The sequence below is a fragment of the Acipenser ruthenus genome, chromosome 3, assembly GCF_902713425.1.
Source record: "Acipenser ruthenus chromosome 3, fAciRut3.2 maternal haplotype, whole genome shotgun sequence".
Taxonomy (NCBI): domain Eukaryota; kingdom Metazoa; phylum Chordata; class Actinopteri; order Acipenseriformes; family Acipenseridae; genus Acipenser; species Acipenser ruthenus.
Genome location: NC_081191.1, coordinates 65,592,056 through 65,607,639, shown reverse-complemented (window position 1 = coordinate 65,607,639; position 15,584 = coordinate 65,592,056).

Below are 15,584 nucleotides of genomic sequence, written 5' to 3'. Positions count from 1 at the left end.
GGTTCGGCCAAGGCACAGTGCAAGAGTCACATTAAATAACTGTCTTTTTATAATTCCTGAGAAAGTTTCCTTAAACACATAGGCACAGTTATTTCAGCCGATGAAAAACAAAACCAAAAAAAACCTTTACATCTCTCAAGCAGGCTCTAGCAAGGCACAAGAGTCAGTCACTCCAAACAACGTAAGTTTTTATCTGCTAGTTTTCTAAAGGCCCTAGCTCTAGGCTTGCAGCAAAAGGGCCTCCTGGGGGGCTGTGAGTGCAATGATGTCATCCTGGTCACTGTCAGCCTCTAACTGGAGCAGTGAAAGGGCCTGTTGTGTTTCTCCTAACCCAGCAGGTGTGAAGGCAACAAAAGAACCTCAGTGGAATCCCTTACAAGAAACTTAATCAGGCCTCCACTGCATGTGAACTAAAAAGGGGAACAAATGCTGATTCATTATATATATATTTTTTTCTTGTTGAGTCCTGGGTAAATACAGTTCTCTTATGAGGCACTGATTTTTTTTACCCTCCACTGTATTTGGTTGGTTTTTTTTGTAAAAGGTTTCTGTTGATGAAGTATTTTGGACCCTTGTTTCACAACCTTATCCTATATCTCTTGACCAAGATTAGCTTTCCACTTTTGTGTTATGAACTCATTATTTGTCCGAATTCCCATGTAAAGGCTTTTATTACTTCTTATTTCTATCTTCTTTGCAAATAAATTATGTACCTACATTAGGAAAAGGAAAACAGAGTGTATCTTAGATACTGGATAATATATTTAGAATGTATGGCTTTTGAGACTGTGGTAAACAAACTTCGTGTGCAATTAAAATTGAAATTGTTAATCATCATAAAAGACTATGTTTGCAGGGGCTCCTGAGTGGCGCATCCGGTAAAGGCGCTCTGCGATCTCCCTATAGCCTGGAGATTGCAGGTTCGAATCCAGGCTATGTCACAGCCGAACGTGACCGGGAGTTCCTACGGGGCGGCGAACAATTGGCTCAGCGTTGCCCGGGTAGGGAGGGCTTAGTTCGGCAGGGGAACCCACGGTGAGCCAAGGATACAGATAATAATTGGGCATGCTGAATTGGGGTGAAAACCGGGGTGAAATAATTGGCGACGGACAAAATTAAAAAAAAAAAAAAAAAAAAAAGATTATGTTTGCAAACAGTACACAGTGAAGCAGGAAGCATGTTCATTGTCTTTGTAAAGCTTAGGGACTGAAGGCCATAGTGTCATACAATACAAAGACCACCATACAATACAAAGGGCTCAATTTACTAATGAGATCTTTTTTAAGTACACTGGAGTGCAAAATGACTGTTGGCAGTTATCCAGAAAAATGTAGTTCACCCTTGTAAAGGGCAGTTCCATTTTACTATGTGTATCATGACTTCCTGAATAGATGATGAGCTTCCATTTCCCCTGATTTTAAAGATTGGCTGGAGTTTTCAACTGTTTTCTTATTGTTTTTTAAGGACTCTGCAAGCCTCAATAAAACAAAGGCATTCATTCACTATAGTTATTCATTGTATCTTTTGGCTCAATTCCACAGTCATACTCCAATCTTACTTTCATTTAATTCATTAAGTTATAATTCCCAGGCATTTGTATGGGTCTGAATGGATACATATCTATGTATGTAAATTACAGAACACCCTCTTCAGATGTTTTCCAAGTCATCTGTCTTCACTACCACAAAAACAGTCAATAACGACTAGCTTGTTACAGTGTTGCAACTAGGGATTTCAAAAAAAAAAAAAAAAACCTCAAATACTTCTGGTTTGAGTCAGTCTGACAACTAAAGATGTCTGTGGTTCAAAAAGGTACAGGTAATTCAGACAGGATTTTGGATTTCAAAATACATCTTCAGTATCTAACACACAAAGCCCTCACTCTTGTTCCTATGTCACTTCTACAGCCTTGCTCCAGATTGCAGCTTCACACCATAATAATCATTTCCCCTTTTTTTAATGAGGCACAAAGAGCCCAATTTTATAGTGCTAAAAGTGTGTCGTCTTCTTTTTTTGTATTATTATTATTATTATTATTATTATTATTATTAATTTATTAATTATGTATTGGTTTATTTAACTCTGTAACCTCTGGTCTAGTCAGTGGGGTTCCCTGACACTAGCTGTAGCACTGCACTTTTAACAACAGGAGGTCAGGCAAGACTCAATTTTTACAATTTGTCAAGTATTGAAATATATAGAAAGAAATATCAGGTGCAAATCCAAACTTATAAATACCATTTCCCTGTATTACTTTGGAGTTACATATTTTTTTTTATTTTTTTTTTTTAATCACAAACTGTTAGTACAGAAGCTAAAAAGTGGCTTACATTCAGTTAGCTATCCAGACAGTACCTCTACAAGGCAATACTCTTGGGAGTAAGTAATGGTTTGGTTATTTAAAAAAAAAATCTGATTGAAAATCTGAAAGAAATCAAAGAAAAAAAGAATACAGCATACAAATGTGAAAACTAAGAATATTTCAAGCAACAGCCTGACCAAACCAAAAAAATAAAGCTCTGTAAAGTGTAACCTGTGACTGTGAGTCAAAGTAATTCCTTTCAAAGTAGTAAGTTACTGTAACCAGTTAGACTTTTGTGCAAGTAACTGTATTGGATTAGATTAAAAGTAACTTCCCCAACACTGGTTAATACAGTATCCAAGGAGTTCGTGAAAAACGTGAATTTGAACAAAACTCAGTGAAATCTTGGAAATGAATGCAAAAACACATTTGATTTGGCACTTCCTTTATTTCCTTTAAAAATGCACTATGTCATGCACTAAAAATAGAAATCTATGCGTATCTGTAAATTGTTTGGTTGCATGCAGCATTTACATGTTGCTATGTAGGTCAACGAAGGAGATTTGTATTTTGTAGCTGAGTGATCTATGTTACTGTAAACTCTGAAACAAAAAAGTGGTCTTGCATCTTCAAACTTGAAACGTTTTTTTCATACAATGTAGTGTACCCAAGTAGTCTGTTGAAAATAAATACGCACTAAATACGAACTAAACAAAATACTTCAGGCTGCCGTTGAACAGCTTTTTTATTTCCTGCAAACTGTAGAAAAAACAAAAGGTTTATCTGTTTTCTATTTTTTTTCCTGATCTTCCTGACACAAGGCCTGCCTCTGTGCTTTGGCCTTTCAACTTTTTTAACGGGGCAGTGCTCTGCAGGCTACTCAGAAACCAATTTAAATGCCTCGTTCTTATTATTGAAGTACAAATACAGTTTCATGTTGAACACGTTAATAAAAACAATTTTGACATAATGATGTTTATATATTGTTATTAACATTATATAAAAGCAATAGTCTTTATATTATTGGTTTTGGTTTACTATATTAAAGCTCTTGTGTATGTTGATGTAGCTAAAACAACATTATTTGGTGACCTTTTTTTTTGTAATTGCATGTTAAAATATAGAACTAGAAGTACTATTAAAAGCTGCTTTTATATAACAATACAGTCTCAAAATGCTTCTAATATTGTACGTTTAAATCATTTTCAAAACATAACAGGCTTTTCTTTGTAAGGTTTTTCATGTATTAAGGCCAAGTTACTTACTCTTTCGCCATGGATTCTATGTATAGACACCAATTATGTTTATTAACATACAACAACAGAAACGTTGGGCAAGTAAGTATAGTTTAATATTTGATATTAAAAGTAAGTGATTTTTAATATAGCTAGTGTAACATGGCTCACTGTAGGGCAAGTGGTAGTGAAACAACACAAGGAACTTGGTCTGTAGGCTGCTTTACTACAATGGAATAGTAACACTAGTTAAACATATTATAAATAAGGAGCCAGACAACTGCAGCAAGATCTCGTTCACTAAACACCATACTTTATTCAGCAAGGGTAAGCACACAATAACACAGCCCACAGCAGTGTGCAAGCTGCCCCTTTATACACAAAACATATAACATTTAGCCATAACCAGACATACAATGTAGACATAACAAGACATGTTATTGGACCCCACAAATCGAACGAGGGACAAACACAACACGATTGGACAACATTCACAAGCACATTGGGGTCACAACTTCATCACACTCCCCCACCCCACAGGTGCACTCGCTCACATGCACAGGCACTCAGGACACAAAACGATACAACACATAACACTTAGGACAGATCGCTACAATACTCTAAATAAAACAAAGCTGGGTACATTCACATTGTTAATAAAATAAGGTAAATTACTTACTGATAGCAAGGTGAAGCCTGTGTCCAAAACACTGGAGTATATATCGGGTGCATCGAACATCATTTAAATTAACCTTTTTAAAAGTTTAACGTGATGCCCAATGGATTTCAGTGGTTGACTTGACATTCAGTAAAATATGAATTCTGTAATTAAAAATTGAAATAATATACTGTATTACAAATATTAATCTGTACTACCTATTGACCTCCCTATTCAGTCCAAAGCTTAATACTTTCAGTTCGCATCATGCACAAGATGAGGGTTGACCGAAAAAAGAAAAAAAAATGGAATGATATAATGTATGTTGCGACAATATTTTTATCTTCATTAAAAAAACACAGGTAACAACAACAATATCGCTATATAGCCCAACCCTAGCCCCACTCTTATATTTTTTTTTTTACTTGGAGAACCCCCCCCCCCCCCAACAATAGCGAGAATTATAAATCACTTACAAAGAGTCAACCAATCACAGTGAACTTTTTGCCAAAATTCCAGTACATGTCATCGCATAGAACGCCACACTTAATTCCAATGTTCAAACATCAAAACACAACAAAAAAGCACACTGTGGCAGGACTGAGGCCCTGCACGTTAAATGTATGTTTTTGTTTTGTGTATTTTTTGTTTGTGGTTTTCTGTAAATAGTATTGTTGTAAATGATTATTAGAGAGCTAGATGCTATGGGGACATCCTACCTGCTGGTGATCCCAAGACACTTTTAACACAGAACAAAACCATGTGTCGCTACCAGCAATGGGCCATCCAGATCAGGCATGTGAGCAGATCACGAGCAGTGTGGAAGCAGACTGGGAGCAGGTGAGCAGCCAAGCCAATAGCGTGCAGTCCAGTTCAGGCATGTGAGGAGAGGCCAGAAGACTGCAGAGAAGATGCTGGAGAGAAGAAGCATGAAGCCAGAGAGAGTGAGCCAGAGTAGCGTGCAAGCAGAGGGCGTGTATGCAGATTGAGAGAGGGCATGTACGAGACTGTGACTGAGTGAGCAGCCAAGCCGACAGCGGGCAGGCCAGGGCAGGCTCATATCCAGATGGAAAGCGGGCGGGCCAGTGATCAGTGAGAACCTTATAGCCAGGTCAACGCCATGCAGCACGAGGGTGGCGTGGAACCAAGCAGAGTGGCGTGCAAGCCGCCCCGGAAGATTACAGAGCTATCCATTGACCAAACGGTGCTTGTAAGCGCCAGAAGACCAAACGGCGCTTGTCAGCGCCAAAGCATTTTAGCAAGGAAAAGAAAAATAAACAGTACCCCCTGGTGCCATTAAAAACACACATTGTCTTGTCTCTTTCCTTACCGCACACAGAAGCCTTTCCCAGTGGGAAACGCTACAATATGTTTAAATTATGTTACAAGCTATGGCAAAATACAGAAAAAATGGCAATTTTCTGTTAAGAGCGATGCTTAGCTAAACAGTGGTAGAGAAAGAGATGGGTAGAGTCAGCACGCCGCTGCTGTGCAGAGAGAGTGAAAGAGGTCGCTCTTTGTTGGACTGACTGTGTTTGAAAAACTTTTAGAAAGAAAGAATGTTCTTGGAGATCTAAAGCAAACTAAGATATGTACCCGGGAATATTTTATTAAAAATTAATGTTAAGTGTTTGTTTGTGTGTAAAGTTTTATGTTTTTAAAACACGAGTGAATTTAAGAATCACCTATGAATCATGAATACATATTTGGAGTGCAGAGTACATGAAAATTAGAGGGTATATTATTTTAGCTAAAAGATAATTATACATAAATGTTATTCTGTTAAAAACAATTTAAGAAAAACTTAAATGAGTTATTGAAGTGTACTGGCAATTCTGTAATGATTATAAGTGAAGCCAGGTGTGTTTTATTTTATTTTTGTTGCATGAATTGAATAGTAAGCTTTAAATTACAAATTAGCAACCACGAAGGGATCTGAGGTGTAAACAGTCTAGAATCGTGGCTACTCAATTTTAATAAGAATACCCACGTTGAGACGTCAGTCATTTTTCACTCCCAGCATATAACCAATTGGTAAATAAGATTGTAACCTATTATTATTATTATTATCATTTATTTCTTAGCAGATGCCCTTATCCAGGGCGACTTACAATTATTACAAGATATCACATTTTTTTTAAATACAATTACCCATTTATACAGTTGGGTTTTTATTGGAGCAATCTAGGTAAAGTACCTTGCTCAAGGGTACAGCAGCAGTGTCTAGTGGGGAAACAAATGGGTAGTGTTAAGAGTGGCTGAATAGAGCTGTGATGGGTATAGTGCCACAGTTTTGCCAGAGGCACACTATCATAAGAGTAGAAAAGTTATGAGTTGTTATTGCCGTGAAGACCGGACCAACAGAGCATGGAAAATAAAAGAAGACGTTTATAAAGTAGCTACCACACTGCTGGGCTTGCAGACGAGTCAAAGTGCAGATACAAATTTAACTTCATGTCAAGAGAATGCATGCAAGATTAGACAACAAAATAATTAGTTACAAGATGTGATATTTTACTTTTGGTTGAGAAAAAGGATCCACCTCTGTTAGCACGAATTTCAATTCTAGCACACAGCAGAGCAAAGAAGGCAATGAAGCATCAACCAGCCCTTAGTGCATATGTTTAAAACTTGTCTTGGGCCTATCGAGTTCCTTTCTCATGAATTATTTAGCAATATAAGTGTATATCATGGGCGATCTGTTGTTTGCAAATAGTACAGAAAGACAGCACCACACGATTAAATTAAAATACAATTCAACATTGGAGCATGTTTTCCTTTGCCCTTGTGGTTACTCAGTTGCTCTTTCCATGGTGGGTGTTGTCTATAGCCATCTGTGCAACAGACTATGTATGGACGCAGGTTTCTGTTTCCTAATTGGCAGTGTCTCCAACAAACCGTGGCCCTCTGTAGGCTTTGAAATAGAACAACTGAATTAGAAAACAGGAGGAAGTGTCGTTTTTGTATATGCATCCTAAGGCATTATACAGTAACTAATAATCATCCAAAATAAATAAATAATGAGAGGAACAAGAGAGTGCTTGAGGGCTTTCATTCTGTAAACATCTTAAAATTAAAGGGGAAAGGGATGCATCATATTGAGTTTCAGTGCGTGTCAGCCTGCATGTGTCTCTTGTTTAATCTATTTTGTTATTATTGGGGGCTTGGTGTGATTAGAAGGCAAGGTAATGGCTCTTTCCCTCGTCAAAATGAATCAGCTGCCCAACCTTTTGTCTGCGATGCTTTTCTCCTCCACCTCCACTCTGCCACCTCTGTAGCAGAGTCTTTCGTCAGGAGGAAGTGACTCTCACTAACACACCTAGGAGGCTAGACCAACATCAGCCAAGTACTCTGAGGGGCACTCTGTCTGGGACAAAGGGGACCCTTGGTGCAAAATGTGGGCTTCATTGCTCCTGCATCGATTATACAAACAACAATTTTGTCTTAAATACAATACATATTATAAAGCATATGTGATATCTTGTAACAATTTTAAGTTGCCCTGGATAAGGGCGTCTGCTAAGAAATAAGTAATATTATTATTATTTATTATTTTTATTTTAATAATAAAGGATATGAAAACTGGAAAGGCAAGATGCATGTCCATACCAGTAAATGAAATCAGTCACTTAAGGCTACATTATGGAAACCTTTGATTGTCTCTTCTATTGTATCTTGTATGTTTTACACCTCTTAATAATAATAATAATAATAATTTGTATTATTATTATTATTATTATTATTTATTTCTTAGCAGACGCCCTTATCCAGGGCAATTTAAAGTCGTAAACAAAAATACATCAAGAATCACAGTACAAGTAATAATACAATTAGGAGCAAGATAAAAAATACAATGACTTTGGTTCTAGCAAGTACAAGTATATGACAAAATACGATTCAATAACGGAGCAGATAACAGTGTCAGTGATAGTTACATCAGGATATAATTAAATACATCTGCAGCAGTGTGGAGTAGTGGTTAGGGCTCTGGACTCTTGACCGGAGGGTCATGGGTTCAATCCCCGGTGGGGACACTGCTGCTGTACCCTTGAGCAAGGTACTTTACCTAGATTGCTCCAGTAAAAACCCAACTGTATAAATGGGTAATTGTATGTAAAAATAATGTGATATCTTGTAAGTTGCCCTGGATAAGGGCGTCTGCTAAGAAATAAATTATTATTTACAAAATACTACAGATTAAATAACACTTGTGACAGATTACAGTACTCTAAAGTACATGATTAAATCCAGTAAAATAGGGGGCAGATAAGAGCAAGTAAAGTGCATTTAAGGAAGAGTGACAAGTGTCCAGAGGGAAAAGAGGAGTTCTACAGGTGCTGTCTGAAGAGGTGAGTCTTGAGGAGGCGCCGGAAGGTGGTCAGGGACTGGGCAGTCCTGACCTCTGTAGGAAGGTCATTCCACTTATGCAGGCAAGTAAATTACTGAATTAAAATCCAGTCTCACTTTACGTTACTTCTACTTTTGTCAGATACAGTATACACTCATATAATAAAGCTTTAGATACGTTCAGAAACTGATCTTTTATCATTCACCTTTTGACAGAAACTTTGAGACTGTCTTTATACATACTATGACAACAGTTGGCTGGAATGCTGAAGTTTTCCACTTTTAATGTGTAGTTGCTGTTCTGTTCTGTCTGGCAAATCAGTCAAAGTAATTTATTTTGCTTATTCAACCCTCTTTTCAACGTCCTAAAAACATAAGAAACGGATGCTTAAAACTACTGAACCCTGGAAGCGAGACTAAGCCTAAGAAACGCGTCCATTGCCTTACCAGTAGGTGTCAAAGAAGCAACATCAGGTAAACTGCCTCCCCAGCTGATTTTTCTTCTGAACAATGGGAGCATGAAGGCCAATGCAGCTTCCATGTCAACACACTTTGAGCTACAGTTGTACGACCCACATTGCACTCTTTGCTGAAAAACCTACCAGACCAGGAACTGATACAGTATATTGGGCACCTTAGTTCTTGAAAATAAGTCTATGTTTGCAAGGCCCGTATCAATCCAATTAGCAAAATATATATATATATATATAAAAAAAACAGTTTCCAGAATATAAACAGTATCCAAAGTTAGTATTAAAAGTTGCGGAATATACTGCTCGATAAGGCCTCAATATCCCTGTTCACTTGCAAATGAAAATGTGCAAAAGCAACTAAAGATCACAGATAAAAAAAAATACATGACAGTATCTAAAACTGTTTAATGAAATTGGAGGAAGTGCTGTGTAACTGCACAATGAAGACAGATTAGGCATGTGAGAAAAAAAGGGGACTGTGACGGATCAAATAAATTGTAACATTGAAAAGATGGACTTTGTATCAGAAAACTGGTGACACAGTAGGACATTGCATGTGATGGGTAAGTGCATTCATTTGTTATATATAAATATACTGGGAATTGATTTGTTTCTTGATACAAAGACTGTAAAACGCAACTGACGTGTATCTGAATGTCGTATATATATATATATATATATATATATATATATATATATATATATATATATATAGCACAACACGACTGTTAAAAAATCATAGGTAGCGAATCCAGTAAAAGCGCTCCGCGTGGAGTGCAGGATGCATCCTATAGCCTGGAGATCGCAGGTTCAAATCCAGGCTATGTCACAGCCGACCATGACCGAGGGTTCCTAGTGGGTGGCGCACAATTGGCCGAATGCCACCCGGGTAGGGAGGGCTTAGGTCAGCAGGGGAATCCACGGTTCACAGTGCACCAGCGGCGGATAGGGCGCCTGTGGATCTAAAAATAAATAAATAAATAAATAAAAAACATTACAAAAGAACATGTGTGTGGGTACCACTCATAGTTACAACCCCATAAACATGTTAACACTGCAATTGTAACTTTCATTTTTGTATATATTATGATATAAAAATGATTTCCATTACACGAGAGTAGATGTTAAAACTTCATGCTGATTTGAACTCGGCTCTCGCCAAGATAAGCACCAACTAAGACATAGCTTTACAGTAAACTAATGTGATCCATATGTGTCTCCATCCATTTACGTTTCCTTCCATATGATGATGTAGATATCCTTCTGTCTGGTGTTAATGGCTGAAGTGTAATGCTGGCTCCAGGGATCAGCTTATTTTGCCTCCCTGGCGCATCAGCACACACAACGGCTGCGATGCTGGCTCCGGGGATCAACCACAGTGCGGCCTCCCCAGCGCATCAGCATGACAACCGTCTGGATTGAGCTAAGTAGGGTACATCTCTGGGGTTTTCAAGTGGGCACCTTCCATCCTCAGTGTTTCGTCGACTAGCCCACGACACCTCAAGAGGGCTCGACGGTGATTCTGGCGTCCCAGCATCACCCCCCTCCGTCCCCCACTCAACTCAGCCCAGCTTACTTACCTGTACATCAGCGTTTCTTTCTTTCTATTGTGCTTGAGATCCCCAGCCAGCATCTTTCCGTCTCAACCACAGCCAGTTGCTGCTCCTCTCTGCTGCTTCAGATAAGTTCTTCACTATGTGACGCAACTCTTGGCCACTGAATCCGACGTCTCTGAGAAACCGGGTTGTAGAGTGTGCCACAAATCCTCGACAACCCACTTCCACTGGGTAAACCCGAACTCTCCATCCTCGCTGTTCCGCTTCAGTGGCTAGTTGAGCATACCGCAGTTTCTTCCTCTCATACGCCTCATCTACAGCATCCTCCCATGGCACTGTTAACTCTACCAGGTGAACAAGGCGTGCTGATCCAGACCACAAGACAATATCTGGTCGAAGGTTAGTGGTGGCAATCTCAGGTGGAAAAATAAGCCATTGACCAACATCTGCCAGCATTTTCCAGTCTCTAGCAGCTTCCAGTTGTCCTGGGCGAGGATTGGTTTTAACACCTTTTCTTGGTGGTTGCTCTCCTGGGCGGAGGAATGTTGTCTTTTGTGTGTAATGTTTTGATGGAACAGGTGACAACTTATTAGTCATGTTACGCTTGTCTTCCAATGCTAAGGCCAAACATCGCAGCACCTGGTCATGGCGCCAAGTAAACCGTCCTTGGCTAAGAGTCACCTTACATCCTGTCAAAATGTACCTTAATGTTGCAGGTGATGAACACAAAGGACATGAGGGATCCTCTCCTACCCAGAGGTTTAGGTTCTGTGGTGATGGGAGAACATCATATGTTGACCTGATGAGGAAACTGATCCTGCTCTGTTCCATTGACCATAGGTCTTGCCAGCCAATCTTGCGTTGTTCCACACTCTCCCATCTCATCCATTCTCCCTGCTTGGCCTGGGAAATGGCCTTTATACACCTCATCCTCTCCTCCTGCTTTTGCACCTCGTTGACTACCAGCTTCCTCCTTTGAGCTGGGGCTGCCTTGTGCCATGTAGGAGGAGCTGAACTGAAACCAAGACCCCCTCTTCCATGCTGAACTTGCCCCATGATATCACCAATTCGAAGGGCAGCCTTTGCATCTTCCACAGCTTTCTTTGCCGCCCACTTTCTTCCAGTTTTCAACACAGGTGCTGTCTCTCTTACGCATTTATCGCGTGACTCTACTAATGTAATTTCCAGTCTGACCTTGGCGCACTTAAACTCCTCGGTTAGAGCAGAAACTGGTAGCTGCAGTATTCCTTTACCATAAAGTCCCACTCTGCTGAGGCAGCGTGGAACTCCCAACCATTTCCTGATGTATGAACTGATTAAAGCTTCCAGCTTCTCTACTGTTGTCAAAGAAACCTCGTACACAGTCAGTGGCCACAGCAACCTCGGCAGTAGACCAAACTGAAAGCACCAGAGTTTTAGTTTACCTGGTAGAGCGCAGCTGTCTATGCTCTTCAACCCTTCCACTGCTTGTTGTCTAACTTCTCCCACACGAACTGTGTCCTTTAGATCCCCGTCGTACCATCTCCCAAGACTCTTCACTGGCTTCTCAGACACTGTTGGTATTGCCTCACCATTAATGAAGAATGTTTTATCTAATACTTTGCCTTTAATTATAGCGATGCTCCTTGATTTAGTGGGCTTGAATTGCATTCGTGCCCATTCAATGTTATTGGTTAATTTGCCCAATAATCGATTAGTGCAGGCTACTGTTGTAGTCATGGTTGTCATGTCATCCATGTATGCTCGAACTGGTGGTAGTCGCATTCCAGAAGCCAAGCGCTCTCCTCCTACTACCCATTTTGATGCCCTAATGATTACTTCCATTGCCATGGTAAAAGCCAGTGGAGAAATGGTACATCCTGCCATTATTCCAACCTCTAGGCATTGCCATGTAGTGCTGAATTCTGAAGTTGAAAAACTGAATTGCAAATCTCCAAAATAGGCTTTCACTAAATTTGTTATTGTCATCGGTACACTGAGAAAATCAAATGCTGCCCAAAGTAGTTCATGTGGCACTGAACCATATGCATTAGCCAAATCCAGGAATGTCACATGGAGCTCCTTCTTCTCCTTTTTAGCTGATTGAATTTGTTGCCAGATCACATTGATGTGTTCTAAGCAACCTGGGAAACCTGGAATGCCCGCTTTTTGTATTGAAGTGTCAATGAAGCAGTTCTTTAATAGGTAAGCTGACAATCTCTGAGCAATAATGCTGAAGAAAATCTTGCCTTCTACGTTTAATAGGGAAATGGGACGAAACTGACTGATGCTTGTAGAATCTTTTTCTTTAGGTATAAAGACTCCACCTGCTCGGCGCCATGCTCTTGGTACAACCTGTTTTTCCCATGCCACTTTCATCAGTTTCCACAGAATTCGTAGAACTCCTGAAGCACTCTTGTACACTCTGTACAGAACTCCATTAGGCCCTGGAGATGATGAAGCCCTTGCTTTTTTCACAGCTTGCTCTATTTCTTTCCACTTAGGTGCACAGTCCTCCATTTGGTATTCTGGTGGATTGATAGGTGGGATGTCTGACGGAATTGACATAGGCTCCTGCCTTTTTGAATCTGTATGTGTTTCCTCCAAATATCTCTCCAGCTCAACCTTAGATGCTTTTAGTGTGCCATTCTTCTCACTGGTGAATAACTTCTTTACAAATTTGAATGGGTCTTTATAAAAGTTAGCTCTCGCACGCTCCTTCTTTTTGTAGCGTTTCCGTAGGCACTCAGCTCTGCGCAATGTTGCAAGCTTATCTTTTATGACCCTTTGTAAGAGATTGATTCCCTCCTTCTGACTTTGTTCTGCTCTTCTCCATTGGTTCCTCAGCTGTCTCCTTTCTCTACTAAGCGTTCAATCTCCTGCTGCCGTCTAGACTTTCCAGGAATAGTTTGTACTTTTTCCTTCCTTTTTTCAACTCCAAACCTCTCACTTCCATATGCGTAGATGATGTCGCCAAATTTATCCAGCTTCTTTTCAACTGTTCCACTTCATCTTTCCAATGCAACACAGAGATCTGTGTTTACTGTGTCCCATGCAGTTTTCTCACAAGCTCTTGGCCATTTAACTCCAGGCTTGTGCCCGTTGAGGTTCTTTTCTCTCTTATGCTGGTTTGTCTGACCGGGTTCACAAGGATCATTAGGTTCATCACTAACTGTGTCCATGCAAGTCCTCCTCATATCTATGACAGGGGTGCTGATATCCTGCGAACTGTGGTTTGCTTCCTGTCGCTGGATTTCATTCGACTGACTTAAGACTGAAGGTAAGACATTATGACATATTTAAGTTTATGCCTGAGCGATTACATTCCAAGACGCTGGTTGATTCCTGCTCATAAGTGTGAAAGAGTTCCATGAAAGAAAGCAAAAATGTAATATCTGGGTGTTTAATGTAAGCCTTTTCCTTCTATTGCCAGTGAACAGTGATTCCTTAAATAGACTTTATTGAAACTGTAATAATATTTTGTATTTTAACCTGTCCATTTTACACCCGTTCTATCATGGGGTCCACCTGAACCCTGTCATAAGATTCAATGTAGGACAGAAAATGCTGCTAGCCAACATTTTTTTACTCAAAATGTATTTCTAAACAAAATTTGAACTTGACTACAAAGCTGTACAACTGACATGTGTGTCTGTGTGTGAAGTAAATAGTAACATCACATTTCTCAGATCTCAGGCATTAAACCAACAGAAATCATTCTGGTCAGCTTGCGTCTTGTTCTATTGACAGTTTTCTCACAGCAGGTGTTGCAGGTGTAGCTCATCATTGCATGGTCCGCTCACACAAAAACTTTCTGCACTGGCCACACCAGGATCGTGATTTCTTGTCCCGGTTTGGGCAGATATGGCAGCATCCTCTTGTTGCATTTTTGCTCATAATTGCAGGTTCAAGAAGCTTGTTGCAGAGTTCTATTAGGAATAGGCAACGCAGATGTGATTTTCTTGCATTCCATTCCAGTACTGACCTTTTTTTTATCAAAGTATTAAGATAATCGGGAACCATACCTTTAATAACTTTAAAAATGAAGCAATACCAGTAAATGATGGCAATGATGTGTCAATGATGTCAAACAAAACGGCAGCATGAATTATATATTAAATCCAACTTTTGCAAAGACAGCTTGGAAGCAAATTGATAGATTAAATCACCAAAACAGGTAGAATAGTAACAGTCACTAACTATAAACTGCTAGCCTGAGAAAAAAAATTCTTATTCCTAAAAGGAAACCTAGTTTAGGTCCTAATTTTGAAAGCAGTATATCAATGTGATAATTAAATATAAGATGATCATCGATCTATAAACCTTAATATTTGTAGGAGGAAACTTTCTTAAGTGATTCACCATACAAAGTAGTAATAGCCCAAGTCTGATTACTCATTTTCTTCCTGTTATAACAAAATAACATGTTTTGAGTCTCAGTACCATTTAGCAGTAATCTAAGAGTAGTTGTTATTGCAAAATATCAAATGCACTCTGCAGATCTCTCTGAACAGCCTGTATGGAATATCCAGTTGTATATAGAATAGTGTCATCTGCATGTAGATGTATGCTTCAATTTGTAGTACCCAAGTTACATCCCAAATCATTTATATACAAAGTAAATAGTATTGGTCCAAGTACTGAACCTTGAGTAACTCCTTTGCCCAGAGATAAAAAGGTTGACATATTTCCATCAGCTCTTATTGCTTGTGTTTGATTTGTTAAGTAGTCCTTGAACCAATCCACATTCCTGTCACTAATTCCCAGGCCACAGAGAACAGTATGATCAACTGAATCAAAAGCCTTGGATAAATCTAGTAATAAAGCACCAGCATATTTCCCATCATCCAAAGCGATTGATAGATCATTGATAACTTTAGGAACAGCTGTATGGGTACTATTCTTTGACCGAAATCCAGATTGCTGTCCTACCAATATATTATTCTGTGTGAAAAAAAACTACTTAATTGCTCACTTATAACCTCTCAAATATTTTAGCAATAACTGGTAGGACATATATAGGTTTATAATTAT